Here is a 16,025-nt window from a genome sequence, read left to right on the forward strand (position 1 = left end):
ACAAGTTCATGAGCTTACTAATCATGATTTTAATGGGAAACGTTTTGCACTCAGGGTTTGGCCAAAATTGAATCTTATAAAAAAATTAATGACATTGTTATACTTCTAAATTGGGTGGATGTTACCCCATCCTATGACCAATATTTCAAAATATGTGAAGATTCTAGAACGTCAAGGATGGCTCAATTCACAGTTGCAATGTGAAATTTATGACAAACTTGCTAAAAGCAACTCCCAATGTTTCCTCCCCCCCTCCCATGACAAACCTCTTTCCTATAATTTACGAGAATCGTTTTGGACTATAACAAATTCATAAAAGGACCAAGACTAACTCTAACATTTTTCATTGTCGAAAACAAAAAATATGTTGACATGATGGTGTACTAGTAAATATTGTATACATTTTATCTTTTAAGCTTTCGGGTTGGGGTCTCAAGCAATAGCCCACAGGCTCAATGTTTATTTCTATTTTTCCATTTGAGATGGTGCAAAAAGGTTGTTCATATTTTATGTTTCAATGCATTGATCTATTGTTTGAAGACAATATCATGGCCTTAATGTAATGCATAACAAAACATGTGAGGTATATATGTCATTACTTATAATACTAAGACAAAACACAAATAGAATAAGGATATTCCGTTCAAAGTGTTTTTCTATATCAAAGACACGAGGATCCATTGTTAATGTATTGTATAGATTATCTATTGTTGTACTCAAGAGTAGGGTAGATGAGTTCTTTGTTATATGCACACACGATCCTATCACAATGGCAACTATATTGAGGATTGATAACACATTACAACATAGAGAAAGGGGGAGAGAAGACTACATGAGATCAAAATACACTTGCATGACCACCCAATTCCTTAACCACTTTATTCAACTTTATTTCTTTTATAATACAATGCATCAAATCAGAAATCCCAGATAATAAGTTTTCTCTTTCACAATGGTTGTTTACGCATAATAAGTATGTAAATGAACGAATGTGGAAGGAATGTGTATGTAGTATAATCCTTGTAGAGAGATATGGCCGATGTCAAAGGAATGTATGTATACTATAATGCTTGTAAAGAGAGATAAGGCCAATGTCTAGAACAACAAAATGCTCTCAACAAACTGATGGGTTGAATAGTTGATTGAGGGATAAGTAGATAAAGAATGGATAAAATACGAGCCGGCGAATAACATATACGGTTGGGAATGTTCGGGGATACATAGAGGTTGAGAGCAAGGAAAGAGGCCCGAGTCGAGGAGGAGACTCTGAACATAGGCTTAGGCACAAAATGTTGCTAGCTCCTAGAGATGATGTCCTAAAGGAATGTAGTGAATCATGCATATGGGTGCTCCTCTAAAGCACCGACATGTGGACTCGATCGAATAGTTGAGTGGGAGTGAGGGAACCCACCCATCATCAAGTAGGCTCTAGGAAATAAATAAATAAAGGTAAAGGATTGTAAAGAACTATCCAATATGTATATGCATGTATGGGAGTAGGAAGGATGTGTGTGTGTGTGTTTCTCTTTATGTATACATAATATATATATACACACAAACACACACACACACATTATATATATATATATGTCTATATGTATATAATGATGACCTATGTATCATAAGTTTGGATGATTTCCTTGGGGTCTTGCTGTTTGCTCTACTGGAATCGGACCCACGTTGCCTGGCTTGGGATCCCACTATTCACCACAAAGAGGAGATAGTAGCCGGCCGGTGCCGCCACGCTGTTGGGAGGTGCCGTGACGGTCGAGATAAACCGTGCCCCGTTCTGAACCGCGGGTGTCGCAGCCAGCACTAGCTGCCTTTGATTCATCGAATATGTGTGGGTAGTGAAGGGCGGTGCGTAGATCCGATACTCCACTGTCCCGACCCGCCCGCTCGGCACGCTAAATGCCACCGTGAATGTGCCCCCGTAGCCGACATCCCCCTTCGAGATCCCGGTTATCTTCGGCCTCACATTGTTGTACTGGTCGTCCAGATAGTAGGGATGGTACGCCTCGAGCCGCAGCTCGGTCTTGAAGGGCACCCCCGCGAATGTGTAGCCCACGTTGGGGTTGCTACCGCCCACTAGCACCCTCCCGTCGGGCAGCAGGTTCGCGGTGGAATGATAGAGCCTCGGGATTCCGGTGCCGGCCAGGACTTGGAATCTCCCGCCCACCGCCGCGGTGGGCTGGTAGAGGACTGGATTCAGGTTGGGATTGGCGGCATTGAGCCATCCAGCTGCCCCGGTTTTCGCGCCATTCACGATGAGAACCTCGCCCGTGGGGAGTATGAGCATGTCTCCCATGACTCGAGCGGATGGCATGTTCTCCATCGCCCACTGAGGGTTGGGATCGGTGATCACGAGACGGCCGCAGCTCGTGAGGGTGGACACTTGGCCGCGCCTCGAATTGGCCATCTCGTAGCCGCCTTTAGGCGATCCACCGCAGACGAGCACCTCGACGCGCTTGAATCCATCGTTGTGAGAGAGGGGCAGAATGACGGAGGAGCCGGAGGACGGGTAGTTGCGGGGGCCACCGGGGATGTCGGGGTAGGTGCGGACGACTCGGTTGTTCTTGTAATCCAGCAGGATCGACTTCTGGTTCGCGAACACGAAGAGGTTCCCGTCGGATGAGAGGTGGAGGAAAGGGTAGAGATTGTCCTCGGCGCCCGCGACATTGGTTTCGCGGAGGAGCTGCAATGGGATGGGGTTACCGCGGGAGGGGACGAATTCGTAGCTGAAAGAGCCGCGGCCACCGACCACGATGACGGTGCCATCGGGGAGGATCTGATTGGATGCGTACCACCGGCTGGCGCCCATGGCAGGGTAGGCCTCGTTCCAGTCACATGTGCCGCCGGGGGCCGCACATGGATAGAAGCGGCGCACCGCCTTGGCTCCGTCATTGTACCCCCCCGTGGAGAGGAGGGTGCCGTCCGAGAGGAAGGCGCCCGAGGAGCACCAGGTGTCAGAGAGGACCTCGAGGGGGCGGAATGTGTTTTGGGCGATGGAGTATTCGATGGAGTGGGCATAGCAATCGTGGGTGAGGGCGAGGTCGTTTGGGTCATTGCGGCAACGGCCGTCCGGGAGGCGGAGCTGGGAGGGCCCGTAGTCGGTGCGGTCGAAGATGATGACCGTGTTCTGGTGGGTGAGGGTCATGTGCATGGCCGACACTCCCGAGTTCTCGACCAGAAGGTGCCAGCTGCCGGCCGAGCTGCCTGCCGCCCATGCCGATGAGGGAACAAGGATGAGCAGCATCAGAAGAAGCATCATTGGTAGTCGTAGTGGTGGCCAAGCCGCTGCCGCCGTGGACAAGAGGGACATTGTGGAAGGAAGGAAGGAAGGAAGGAAGGAATGGGATGGATCTTGGAATAATGGATCTCTTGTAATGTAATGTAGGAAAGGAAGGAAGTAAGTTATGTTATGTTATGTAGTAAGTTGTAACTTGTAAGTAAGTAAGTGTTTATTTTGGTTCAAGAGACAAGAAAGATAGAGGCGCACACACACATATATATAATATATCTATATGTATGTACATTATACATACATAGATAGATAGCTATAGAGAGTTAGAGAGAGAGAGAGAGAGAGAGAATGTGTGTGTGTGTGTGTGTGTGTGTGTGTGTATGTGAGAAAGAGGGCCACCACGTGGGTGTGCAGCAGCCTCCCTGAGTCACTCACGAGTCACGACTCACAGTGCCAGAGGGACACACACACACAGACAGACAGACAGAGAGAGAGAGACGGCACAACCAACCCACCACATTTCTTCTTCTTCTTCTTCTTCTTCTTTCATTCTTTCTCCTTCTTCTTCTTCTTATTTTTCTTTAAGTCGGCCTCTATCCAAACCAATAAAACAAAAGGCAACACACACACGATGTTTTCATTTGCATTCTCTCTCTCTCTCTCTCTCTCTCTCTCTCTCTCTTTCAATTTTGTGAGAGGGGGACTCCCCTTTACCCTTCCCTTGACCAAGTCCTCCTCCCCCCTCCTTTTGTGTCACTATATTTTGTCTCTTACCTAATCCTCCTCCTTGTGTGTGTGTGTGTGTGTGTGTGTGTGTGTGTGTGTGACCTCCTTGCGCATGCATTGTCCATGCTAACCATGCCCGAGCACACTCTACATATCGTCCACCGTTCACTACATCACCTTGTTTCTCTTCGACCCATCATGTTAAGACTCCATGCTCTCTTAACATCATGACACACTCGAAACCCCCCCCCCCCACCCCCCCACTTCCTCACTATGGCTACATCTGAGATCGGCTTACTTTGATGGCTCCCAAATTCGTTTGCACCGGATAACCACTACATGCTCTTTACTACGAGCAAGGTCTCAATATTCACTTGCTCATTATTTTTCAAATGCACAAAGCTCCCCTAGAAAGAAACCTAGGGTTGTGTGCACACACTACCATATTGCGGAATAAAAAAACATTACATTGGTTCTTTAATGGTCACGTCTGGTCTTCCCATAAGTAATTAACATATCAAATTCATGTCAACGGTAGTCCAAGCTAGGACTAAGTGACTCAACGAAGCATCATCATTGTAAAGTCCTACTCTGTCGTTGCAACTTAAAAAACACGTCCTTGTCAAATGGAACCTCTACGATTCGTACATACTTATGTTTGTAATTAGAAATATGTTCTCTTCGAGAGAAGCCCTATAATTAGAAGCCTCCGACTTGTCAACGTGGTCATTTGATTACATGTTTTTCAATATAACATCCTAGGTCATTGAACTTAGACGTCATGCATGCGCACACACAGCTTTGATCGTAACTCCGATTACACATCAGCATTCAACATGTATGTTTTAAATATCTATTCGTGCTAGATAAAATTAATAGTTTTGATAAATTCCCCATAATGATTGGTGCGCCAATACAAATAAGAAACTTTTGCTAATCTCCAAAAAACAAATAGCTAGACAAATGCTAATATTCTTGAAATATGTCAAGCTTCTTTTTTTCATACTCTAGATTGAAATTATATAAACATTAATAAATCAATCTAAATGACATTTTCTTCTATTATATTAGCAACAAGGAGAAGCTTGTAACATCTAGGCTAACTAACAAGCCCACATATTGCCTTTACTTACAGTTTTAGAGGATCCTAGTTGATGCTTCACACTAGTAATCATCAATATATCATATCATAGTTTGAATTAATTTGCCATTTTTGTTATTGACTATATGTGAAATCGAGTGTCAACAAATATCTCATCGACAATTTGATGACACTCTACCTCCATGGGGTTTTTACACTTTGAGGTTACCATTGCTTCTCCATGAGGTTGATATATGAAAGTTATTGCATCTCAACATGCACATAGAAGAGGTCTAAAAGTATCCTACCACATTTCTTTATGATGTTTCTCCAATGATGAGATGCAAATACCACAAGTGCTACTACACCTTGAGATGACTTCCCATTTTAAATGTAGGCATGCATGGAGAGGATTGTGAAACATTAGCTTAATATTCATTAAACAACTCCATGCATGCTCCCAAATTTAATTGCATGGGAATCGAATAAAGTGCTCAAAAGACAACGAAAGCTAAACATTCATTTTTGGATGGATGAAAGGTAAAAGATATGGTTTGGAAGATATGATATTTCATTTTGGCCTCACGGTTTCTCAATTATAGATTCCTTAATGAATGAGTCTTTTTGCAGCACTAATGTATCTCTTCTATAAAGAGAGAGACGCACATTGTATCACATATATTGTTCACTAAACTACAAAACCATCTTCTTCTCTAAACACGCACGCAATGCTCACCCATATATGCTAGAGCCATTCTCATATCCGCAAAATGCACGAACACTTTTATTCAACTTAGATCTAAATTTCTTTTATGTGAGAGGAAGCATTTGGAGCCCTCACACTAGCACTTGTCGACTATGCATGTCTTTCTTGCCTTAAACAAGTTTGCAAGCCTAACTATCAAACTCTTCTACAATATGCCTCACCTCAAACAAAAACCTAAGCGTGCTTTCCTCATATTTTCAACCACACCCTATCCCTACACATTTTCTCTCTCTCAACCACAATGTGTAGTCTTTACAATATCCATCAGGAAAATTGTTGAACATGGAAAATCATTTGGCAATTCCTCACACACTACATGAAAGCATTTCACTTTGAATCCCATAATTCATGTTAACCTTAGAGGATGATGAAGAAAGCACTCTCGAAACACACAATTATATTGATAAATGTGTGTGAAAAATGGTACGATAGTTGTCTCACCCCTTCACAAGTACTAGGACATGCTAAATCACAAAAAGGCAAGACCAGCTCTCCACATAGGAAAGAATTTCCACTTGCTACAATAAGCAAAGTTGCCACATCGATACTCCCTTCAACTTCCGTCGATATGCTCTAACTTCAGTTCTACCATCAAATGCAAAAACATTATGCATATCTCATAACTGACACAATCCTCAATATCTCATAAAAAGGAAAACGATCTCCATCTCTCATATCTCCCTCATAAATAGTACGTGAGTAAAAACGTGTACAAAAACAACATGGCAACAAAAAAACTCTTCTTATCCCTACAACATGTGAGAATCTTATGGCAAGGTGAACTTTGTAAGTCGACGTAAAGGCAAACTCCTAGGTGTCTATTCTCTTTCATGTTTTTGACACTTTAAAACCTCTTTTATGTCATGTTCCCTTATGTTGTCATTTTGAAATGGAAGTCCTGAATTGTCCTCTAAGTCTTGATTTACATAACAACTATTATTACGTCTATAATTAATCTCATGTTTTAATTGGGATCAATATCTTCAAATCAAGGTCTAATTAGAGTGAATAATAAATAAGTTCAAAATTTTCATTTAATCTTAAAGATATCGTGAGCATATAACAAACATAAGATTATATTTTTAGGAAAACACATTTTAAGTAAATGACATAATGAATGAAAGAGAATGTTTTGCACAATTCTTTTGAATGAATCATTCCTCGTTGGCTTCAAGGGATCAACTATCTTCTCAAACATTGTCATAAAACCAACAACATAGGCCTCAATCTAAAAGCATCAAAATCATGTCTTTAGCCAAGTGAATAACAGAGCTTGACCAGACAAGCATCAAGGCTCCTCAAGTGAGATATTGTACAAGAGAGGAGAATCTAGAATCATCAGAGGCATGTCCCTAGCCAAGTGAATGACAGAGCTTGACCAGACAAGCATCGAGGCTCCTCAAGTGAGATTTTGTTCAAAGGCATGTCCTTAGCCAAGTGAATGGTAGAGCTTGACCAAACAAGCATCGAGGCACCTCAAGTGAGACATTGTACAAGAGAGGAGACTCACCCAAGTGTTTAGAAATAAAGCGTCACACAAATCTTTATTCGTTGAGCCCACAATCTAAATTTCATCAATACCAAGTAGACCATCATGTTAAACCACTCAGAACATGACCACATATGTTTACGTAGAAACTATATAGGTTTAGATTGAAAATTTGTGTTAGTGTCGTGGTACAAATTCCTCCATATAGTGCAAGTTACCCTCATTTGCTATATATAATATGTTTTCTCTCTACCTTATATCCTTAAAAGTGCCAAAGGAAAAAACAATTTCTTCTTGACCATCATTAGGCAAGTATCCCTATATGCTAGTAATTTTAAAAGTGTGATGTGGTCTCATAGTTAATCATTGGTATTGTGTACATATCATCGCTACAAAAGTAGAGTTAACGTTAATTCTCATGTAACATGCAGTCTCATCAAGTGATTGACATCAGTTGATTCATCATTACGTATTTACTATGTGTAATAAATAACATCTTGATACTCGTTTGACAAGTAGACACTTCAATGCTTACGATAGCATATACACATAGATGTCACCAACTATGAAGGTAATATATTATAGACCTAGGACAACTACAATATTGATGTGATTAACTTTAGAAAGTAGATAAAAGTATAATCTATGAGTGACACCATTGAAATATTCTTGCCTATTGTAACTCTACTCCATGTGTTCACTTAATAAATATACAATCATATGGAGCTATCAACTTGCATGAACAAGTCTATACTACAAATATAAATCCTTGAACTACCACAAAAGCCAAAACAAGGTTGTGAAAGATATGGATTGTTTCATTATTATAGTAATGTGAACTATTGCTAGAAAAACGTAAGAGAATATGAATTCCTTGAATAGCAATGATAATGAGTTAAAGCACCATTGTAGCTAAGAAACAAATTCAATTACATGTAAAATGACTATTGGAAAAGTAAATTTCATATCTTCATCGGATCATCATGCATCTTTTTGGCCATTTTCAATTTCCATAGCCACTAGGTGTCGCAATTATTTAGTTTAGAATTTACTTTTTTCCTTCATTTTGTTGTTTGAGTATCTATGACTACAAGTTACAACACAAATATTTTCATCGATGATGTGCTTTTGGAGCCTTAAAGGAGTCCTAAAATGAAAATTTCTGATAGAAAAGAAATAACAAGGATATTTAAACCTCTTCTCCCCTTCTTCTTCTTGTTTTTCCAAAAAAGAATATACTCCATTAGTTAAAATATACACAAACTTGATCCCTTTCTCGGGTAGGCCATGCCAAGACTATCCTATCCTACATAAGAGATCTTGCTTATTTATCTTACACTTTCACATATGTCTCTAGCCATCCTTTCATACACTTCACCTACATTCACTATCCCACATGCCATGTCTTTCACGCCCCTCGTTCAACTAATGGGAGGGGGGAACAACCATCTTGGTACTTCATACTTCCATAGTATATCCATTCCATTTGTTGCGGCCATCGGTGTAGTACACCATCGCTTTCGAAAATTCAGCCTCATTAGTTATGCAGCATCATCAGTACCATCAATCTGCTCATATTGAGCTCTTAGTGTAGTTATTAATGTGTGCTAGATTAGCTTAATCAATTTAGTTGGAGGGCGTTTGTGTGCTGAAAATACCTTGGTACACCTTGCTGTCCATATACACCATATAGTAATGGGGGTAAGCAACGTCCAAAGATCTCCAAGTTTTTGAGCCTATGCACAAGTTGTAGGTACCCTGTTGTCAATTGTTGGCCTATGTTTTTTTAACAACATATTATCTCATGTTACCAATGATTCCTTACATTTTCATGACATGAAACACTAAGTTTGCTAAGAATATTTTAACCCTCTTGTATGTTTTTAGAAAAGTTTAAAGAATGTTGAACTATCAACATTATGGTTGAAATTTTAGTTTTTCAATAATAATAAGAGTGCAACAAAAGTCAAAAGGATGTGCCTATACAACATTAAGTCTCACAAAAGAAAATTGCTATTAAATGCCATGGTTCCACTATTGGAAAAAATGTAATATAACGTGTGTAGAAGCAAAGAATTGGTGTACATTCACTCCACAAACCAAGCACCATATCGATAAGTTTTGGACACATTAGCAAGACATTAGCAAGACACTTAATTTGATCAAATAATAGACCATATTGGAGACTATTTTAGCAAAATTAACGTGTTTTCACATTTAGAGAACCCAAAGAATTATCTAATTGTTTCTGGGAAGCCTATTTCTTTGGAACATTTTATGCCACTCCTTAGAGAGAGGGAGAGATGTTTTGGCATAGTCATCACAAGACCTATTTCTAGATTAATGTGCATTTTTCTACTATCCTACGTTGTTGCATTTAAATAATATATCATTATACTAATGTATTAGTTGTTGTAGTGCACATATTCAATGTTTCCATGTAATATAAGGACAAGAAGGTCCATGGTACATTGCTTGTTTAGAGAGGAGACACACACTATTGTACGATAGTTTGCTTCATATAAATGAATGAAACAATGACATGTTTTGCATACATATGACCATTTGACAGTTATACGCAAACCATGCATTCTTGTCTATATTAAACCTCAACTTAAGGTAGAGCCCCACAAATAATGGCTTGAAATATACTTAATACCAAAAATATGTTAGTGGCCCCAATAAAGAACCATGTTCTAGCCTCCCCAAAGTTGACTTGCATGAAAAAATCATCTATTTCCTTTGTAACAACCAATAAGTAGGACTTCTAGTCAACCACTCCAAGTTGTGACCTTTCTTACTGCACATTGAGTTTTTTTTTTCCCCCAAAAAAATCTACTTCCATTAGTTAAGAAAAAGTACATAGGATAATACATATACAACTCATATGTTACAAGCCACTTTGCATGGCACCAAGAAAACATGTATAAATGAAACAACAAAGCCTCATCGCATAATTACTCGACAGAATCCCCACAACATGAGCCTCACGCAACCCACATTCAACAAAGACACCCTCCAATCTCTTCACAATTCAGCACCCACCTCTAGGTTTGGTACCCTTGGAGGAAATAGCCATCGGGGTGGTTGATAAATCCACTTTGCATTGTCATCCACCAATCTCTTCACAATTCAGCACCCACCTCTATGTTTGGTACCCTTGGAGGAAACAACCATCGGGGTGGCTGATAAATCCACTTTGCATTGCCATCCACCATCTGAAGATACCACATTGAGTTCATTGATGACATCTACATTCATATTAAAACTATCGGTTGTGATCTTCGAATGCTTTTCAATCAATAACTATAGTAAACTCCCCTAGTTATCCTATCCTCATGGCATGCACACATATTGAATGCATACTTGGATTGCTTTCCAAGTCATAAATTGATAAAATTGCATATAAAATAAGCGCTTAATACCAAAACTCATGCATTTATTTTTGTGCGTTTTGTGGATAAATTTCTAAGGGGGGTCACTTATCTTGGATTGTATTTGTTTTCACACTATTAATAACAAAAAGCCCCCATTTTGGTCAAGCCATTCAAATGCCAACATGCAAAAGTGCTAAGGATCTTGAACTTGAATGAATCTCACAATTTGGTAGCAACTTACAACATAAATGTATCACATCTTTAATTTGTTTGTAAATTATAGCTTTTGAGAATTTTTAAATGCAGCACATTTTCTTTGCAAGTTTAAATGTGTCATTTATACCCATCTTTAGTGATATTGTGTGTGTGTTGGTTAAAAAACCTAGGTTCACCCATCTCATGAACCGTATCGTCAATGTTGCTCCTACAAACCGAGCACATAAATTCAAAAAATTAACACGTTCTACCATGAGATACCTATCATAAGCACAGATTGTTTGAAAGGGAACAAGCCTCTTCCAAAAAAACTCATAGTAAACCTCAATGATGTGTTCTTGCGTGTTTTATTGCATTATGATATGAAACAAAATTTTGAAGTAAACAATAATTACATTGATATCTTCATATAATGACAATTTTAATCATTATCAATCAACATGGTCCATGCAAGTCTTTCCTATCTAAGATCTTTTGACAACATTAGACACATCCATACTTTAGTTCTCTTTTGAAATTAACGTAGAAAGAATGCAAATAGCACATGGCACTAGCACAAATAAGAGTTGTAAATAATGGGATACGCAGATGCCTATCTTCGTACTTCATTTGTCATGCTATATATATATATATATATATATATATATATATATATATTCAATAGTCATGACTTGTAAACTTTAATATTTGTAGTTATCTACCAAATGTGAGGCGAGAATGGTTAGAGAGCACAACGCTCCTCATGTTCATTGATGTGATGTTGATTGATAAGGTTGCATAGGTTGGCGTGAGCTTTTTCCAAATTGAGTCACATAATTGATTTATAAGCATAGAGTTTTCTTACAGGATAACAAAAAACAGCAATTGGTTTTCTCCCTTAAAAAAAATGTGTGGTTTATCTATGACTTGATCAATTGCCACCACGCAAGCAAACAAAACTTGTCATGGGAGTTAAACCAATGTATGGTGATCCAATGTGCTAAAATTATTTGCATTCAATGTAAGTCTACTTTTTCGCACTTTTTAGTTCGATGATGAAAAGGAGAATATTCATGAAAGTGGTCATTGGATATGCGAGAGAGCATCCAAATATGACTCTTACAAATTAGATGTTTGTGTGTGCTAAATTAATAAATTTATTTTTAGGAAGGACAAAAGACTAGTCTTTGTGAAGATGGCAAATAGATGGAATCCCTTTAATAATGCTACGACTTTTTTTTTAAACTTAATATGTATGCATGTATGTATGTGCGCATAATGTGTGGAGCCTAATGTTTTTGTGAGAGAACATGGTTTTTCTCATATGAGCAAAATAACCACAATGCCAAAAACAGCTTGTTAAGTATGGTATCTAAACAAAAGTTATTACATATATGAAGGATGGTATTGGAATAAGAGAAACTTATAATAACAAAAAATTTACGTTAATCTAAAGTTGAAGAGTCTACACACACACACACACGTGTGAATGTATATATAGTGAGCTAGCCAAAGGAAGCATATAATGATCCGTAAGGTAATAAAAACATTGTTTGTCCTACTAGGAAATCGATAGCAGACTATATGCTTCGTTGTTCTAACATGCTAGTTTAAAACATGTTATTTGGTTTCAAAGGAAAAGGTATTGAGGTACAATCTACCAAAAGAATTCAAGGATCTTGATCCAATCCAAATTATCCTTGGCTTTTTCAAAAAGCGAATTAATACCAAATTAGCTTAATTTAAGAAGTGGAAATCAAATTGTTTTTACTTCTCATAAAGGCTTCGAATGATTGTAATTTAACTAACAAATTCCTAAACAAAAATAGCTCAAGGACTAATAAATTTAAAAATTCAATTTGCTCATAATTATTAATGGATAACTCTATACTAATGGGTATTTAATTAAGCTACTTCGTATTTTAATTAGTATTGCTAAGTTGAAGCAATTATGTGATTGTGGCTTAATTTCATTGATTTGGCATTAATCAAGCTTACCAATTGAACTTGATGTTTTGCTAGAATTTGATAGGGTTTGGTAAATTCCCATAACTTGCACGGTGTTATATTGGTAGAATTCCCTTCAAAAAATCCCTCTAAGGTTTGGTAGCCTGTTGTGCCTATCTATATACATTGGTGATTGAATGTTTTTTCTACCCTACTCCTAGTGGGGCATATCATTAGGTGGTGTTGATTGTGATTACCCATTATTTGTAATCAAGACAAAGGCATGAGGTTCAAGTGTCACCAACTTATGGCTTAAATGCCCTCTGAATTTATACTAAGAGAGATTGTAATTCCTTGTTCCATTTTATCGTCATCTTGAAGTTTCATGTGTGATATGTTAATAATGTCTCTGTATAAATAATGGATAACACTTTTATACCTCGATGTGTTGAAAAAGAGAGTTCATGGTGATTATTCGTTCTATTTTGAAGTGTTACTTGATATTGAAGTATTGAATGAGAAAAATGTTAATGGAAAATTTAGAAGTGACCTTAAAGTGATTACTATAGCATTTAATGAAAATAGACATCTAATTAAAGTCAAGTTGGTTTCATGTAGTCCAAAAATTTATAAAATTAACAAATGTGTCTCAAGGTTTCTAGCAAATCTCGTGATATACACTCTTTGATTCTAATACTTTCCGTAATGTAGCAAATTCTGTAAATTATGAAGCCACCTTTAAGTGATTAAGATACTCTAATGAAAATAGATATATGATTAAATTTAAGTTTGTTCCATTCAGTTCAAATGTTTATAAAGTTAAGCAAATGCATCTCAAAGTTAAAATTTGTTAGCAAATCGCATGAAATAAACGATTTGATTCTAGTGCTTTCTATAGTGGACTTTATTGCTTGATGAAAAAGCATTGGTTCTTTCATAGAGTTTTCAATGAATTTCTATTGTGATCAAATTTCCATTTATGTGCATCCTTGCTAGAACAAAACCTACCTCATCCCTAGTGTCCTTCTCTTACCAAAGGTTTTTCTAGGGCTAATGAGTGTGTCATATGATTTCCATATGTTCACTTGCAATTCATTAGGATGAGAGGCATCGATGTTAGAATTTAGAATATAGGTTGAAATTTGGAATTCGTTGTTGAGGACCACCGTTGTTATTACTAGTCTCCCAATGTTGAGGCCATGCAGACCATGAAGGGTATTGAGCTCTTATATCATAAAGAAACATTCATATGAGCCAATGTAGATCCAATATCGTGGTTTTTGGTAATAAAAGGATGGCAATTATATCTACCTTTTCCTCTTTCCTAAAATTTATGCTAGAGGATCCCACCTCAACTCTATGAAACATATCATGGATTTCCTCCTCGTTCACCATCCATTGGAAAAAAAATCATGAACTTATGCAAGATAATTCTTTGTGGCATATTGTGTCTATCATGACCCCCCGATCAACAACAAGGCAATAAGACACCTACCAACCACTTTGTTCTTTTAGAACATATCTTTTGTCATTTTGCCTCTCCGTTGTCTCACTACATGCTAGTGGAATGTTTAAGAAATATGTACAATTATAAAAGTATATCATTACAACACCTAATTTCATTATCTCAACTCGTGATCCCCCCTCCCTATTTATTTCTCTACATTTAGGAAATGTTGACATTTTATTTTGGGGGTGTGTGAATGCACGCCAACTTAATCAACCTCTTTACACACACGCGCACGCACACATACTCATGTATGATAAAAGCTCGATAAATGTACTAATGAGCTTGAGGACGATTCTCCTTTGACATTGATATATGAAATGCCATTTGCTCTATAGAGAGCAATACTGGTGTGCTTTGTATTTCATGCAACTTTTCCTCTTCATTTGTTGATATTTCTCCACAACCTCCCCACTTTCATTTCATCTAAATAAGAACACCTAGCATGTGAGAATGAAAGAGAAAGATCGATGGAGAGGGTTGTTGTTTGTATCCGTGGTATGTCCATGTAAGGAATAAATTTGTGGGGCGTCCAAACACGGCTTATTTAACATCATGGAAAGATAAAATTCAGTGAACATCAGTGAAGGAAAATCACAATAAGTCTTTATTGAACATTTGACACCTTGTAGGGATGTATGTATGTGCATGTGTGTGAGGAGTGAACATTAAGATATTTGTATCATCTAACACAAAACAAATATTCATTTCTTTGTATTTCTCTTTCTGTCATGTTTCCTTTTCACACTTATAGATTCTTGATATGCCTTTTGACAAAAAGAAGCAATGCTTCAATGTCTCCTATTAAATCCTCTTGTTTAGCAAGAGACATCTAACCTAACATGTCCCAATGAAATTAATTTTTTTTGTGTGCCAATGTTGAACATTCATATACAATCCTTGTTCAACATAATCAATAGGAAGTAACCTCCTAACAACCAAATAATATATCTTCTCCATCAAAGTGCTTCAATGTGTTCTCTCACCCTAATTCACCTACATTTTTTGTAGCATAATTCCAATGGCATTAATTACACCCAAAGATGATGTGACATTTGATGCACATTAGGAATATAATGTGATCATTGTTATGATAATCTATAGTTTATCTTTTAAGCAAGTGTAACATTCATCAATTTTAACAAGGAAATTGTATGGTTATATTCAAAATTGTAGGATATTTACCAGAATAGTAGATTTCATGTTCTTTCTTGTCAACTATTAAATATAATGCATTTCAAACAAGGGATATAGTATTAATGCAATTGCCTCATCTTTAAGGTTTGACACATGTATTAGGTTGATTATAGCTCCATAGATGTATCTACTAGATAATTTCATTGTACTTCAAGAACAAAATCATTAAAAGCCTCTAATATGCCAAACATATGACTTATAACATGCATTATGCAGCCTAATCGAAGAAACCATTGTATCAACAAATCATTCTCCAAATGTGTAACAAAAATTGCTTTCTATTAACGATTTTACAAGAGAAATGTTATTATTTCATGGGAGAGAATTAGGTTATAAAAGTCACATTATATGGGTTTATCATACATATAGAAAAGAATACCATAGAAGTTCTATTATTTTCATGTAGGAAATATTTATTGGTTTTCCTTTTCATACTATAAAAATACACTAAAAAATGATGTCTTGAACATCAGTAGAACAAAATATTAATGTTTAC

At 37.5% G+C, this 16,025-nt stretch overlaps 1 pseudogene; it reads right to left on the reverse strand.

The window, feature by feature from the left end:
- Nucleotides 1-854: 854 nt before the first annotated feature.
- Nucleotides 855-3,473, reverse strand: LOC147854621 (aldehyde oxidase GLOX pseudogene; annotated as a pseudogene).
- Nucleotides 3,474-16,025: the final 12,552 nt, after the last annotated feature.

Source organism: Azolla caroliniana, unplaced genomic scaffold (assembly GCF_043228905.1).
Source record: "Azolla caroliniana isolate FFs.n. ecotype wild unplaced genomic scaffold, voAzoCaro1.0.p SCAF_15, whole genome shotgun sequence".
Classification (NCBI taxonomy): Eukaryota; Viridiplantae; Streptophyta; class Polypodiopsida; order Salviniales; family Salviniaceae; genus Azolla; species Azolla caroliniana.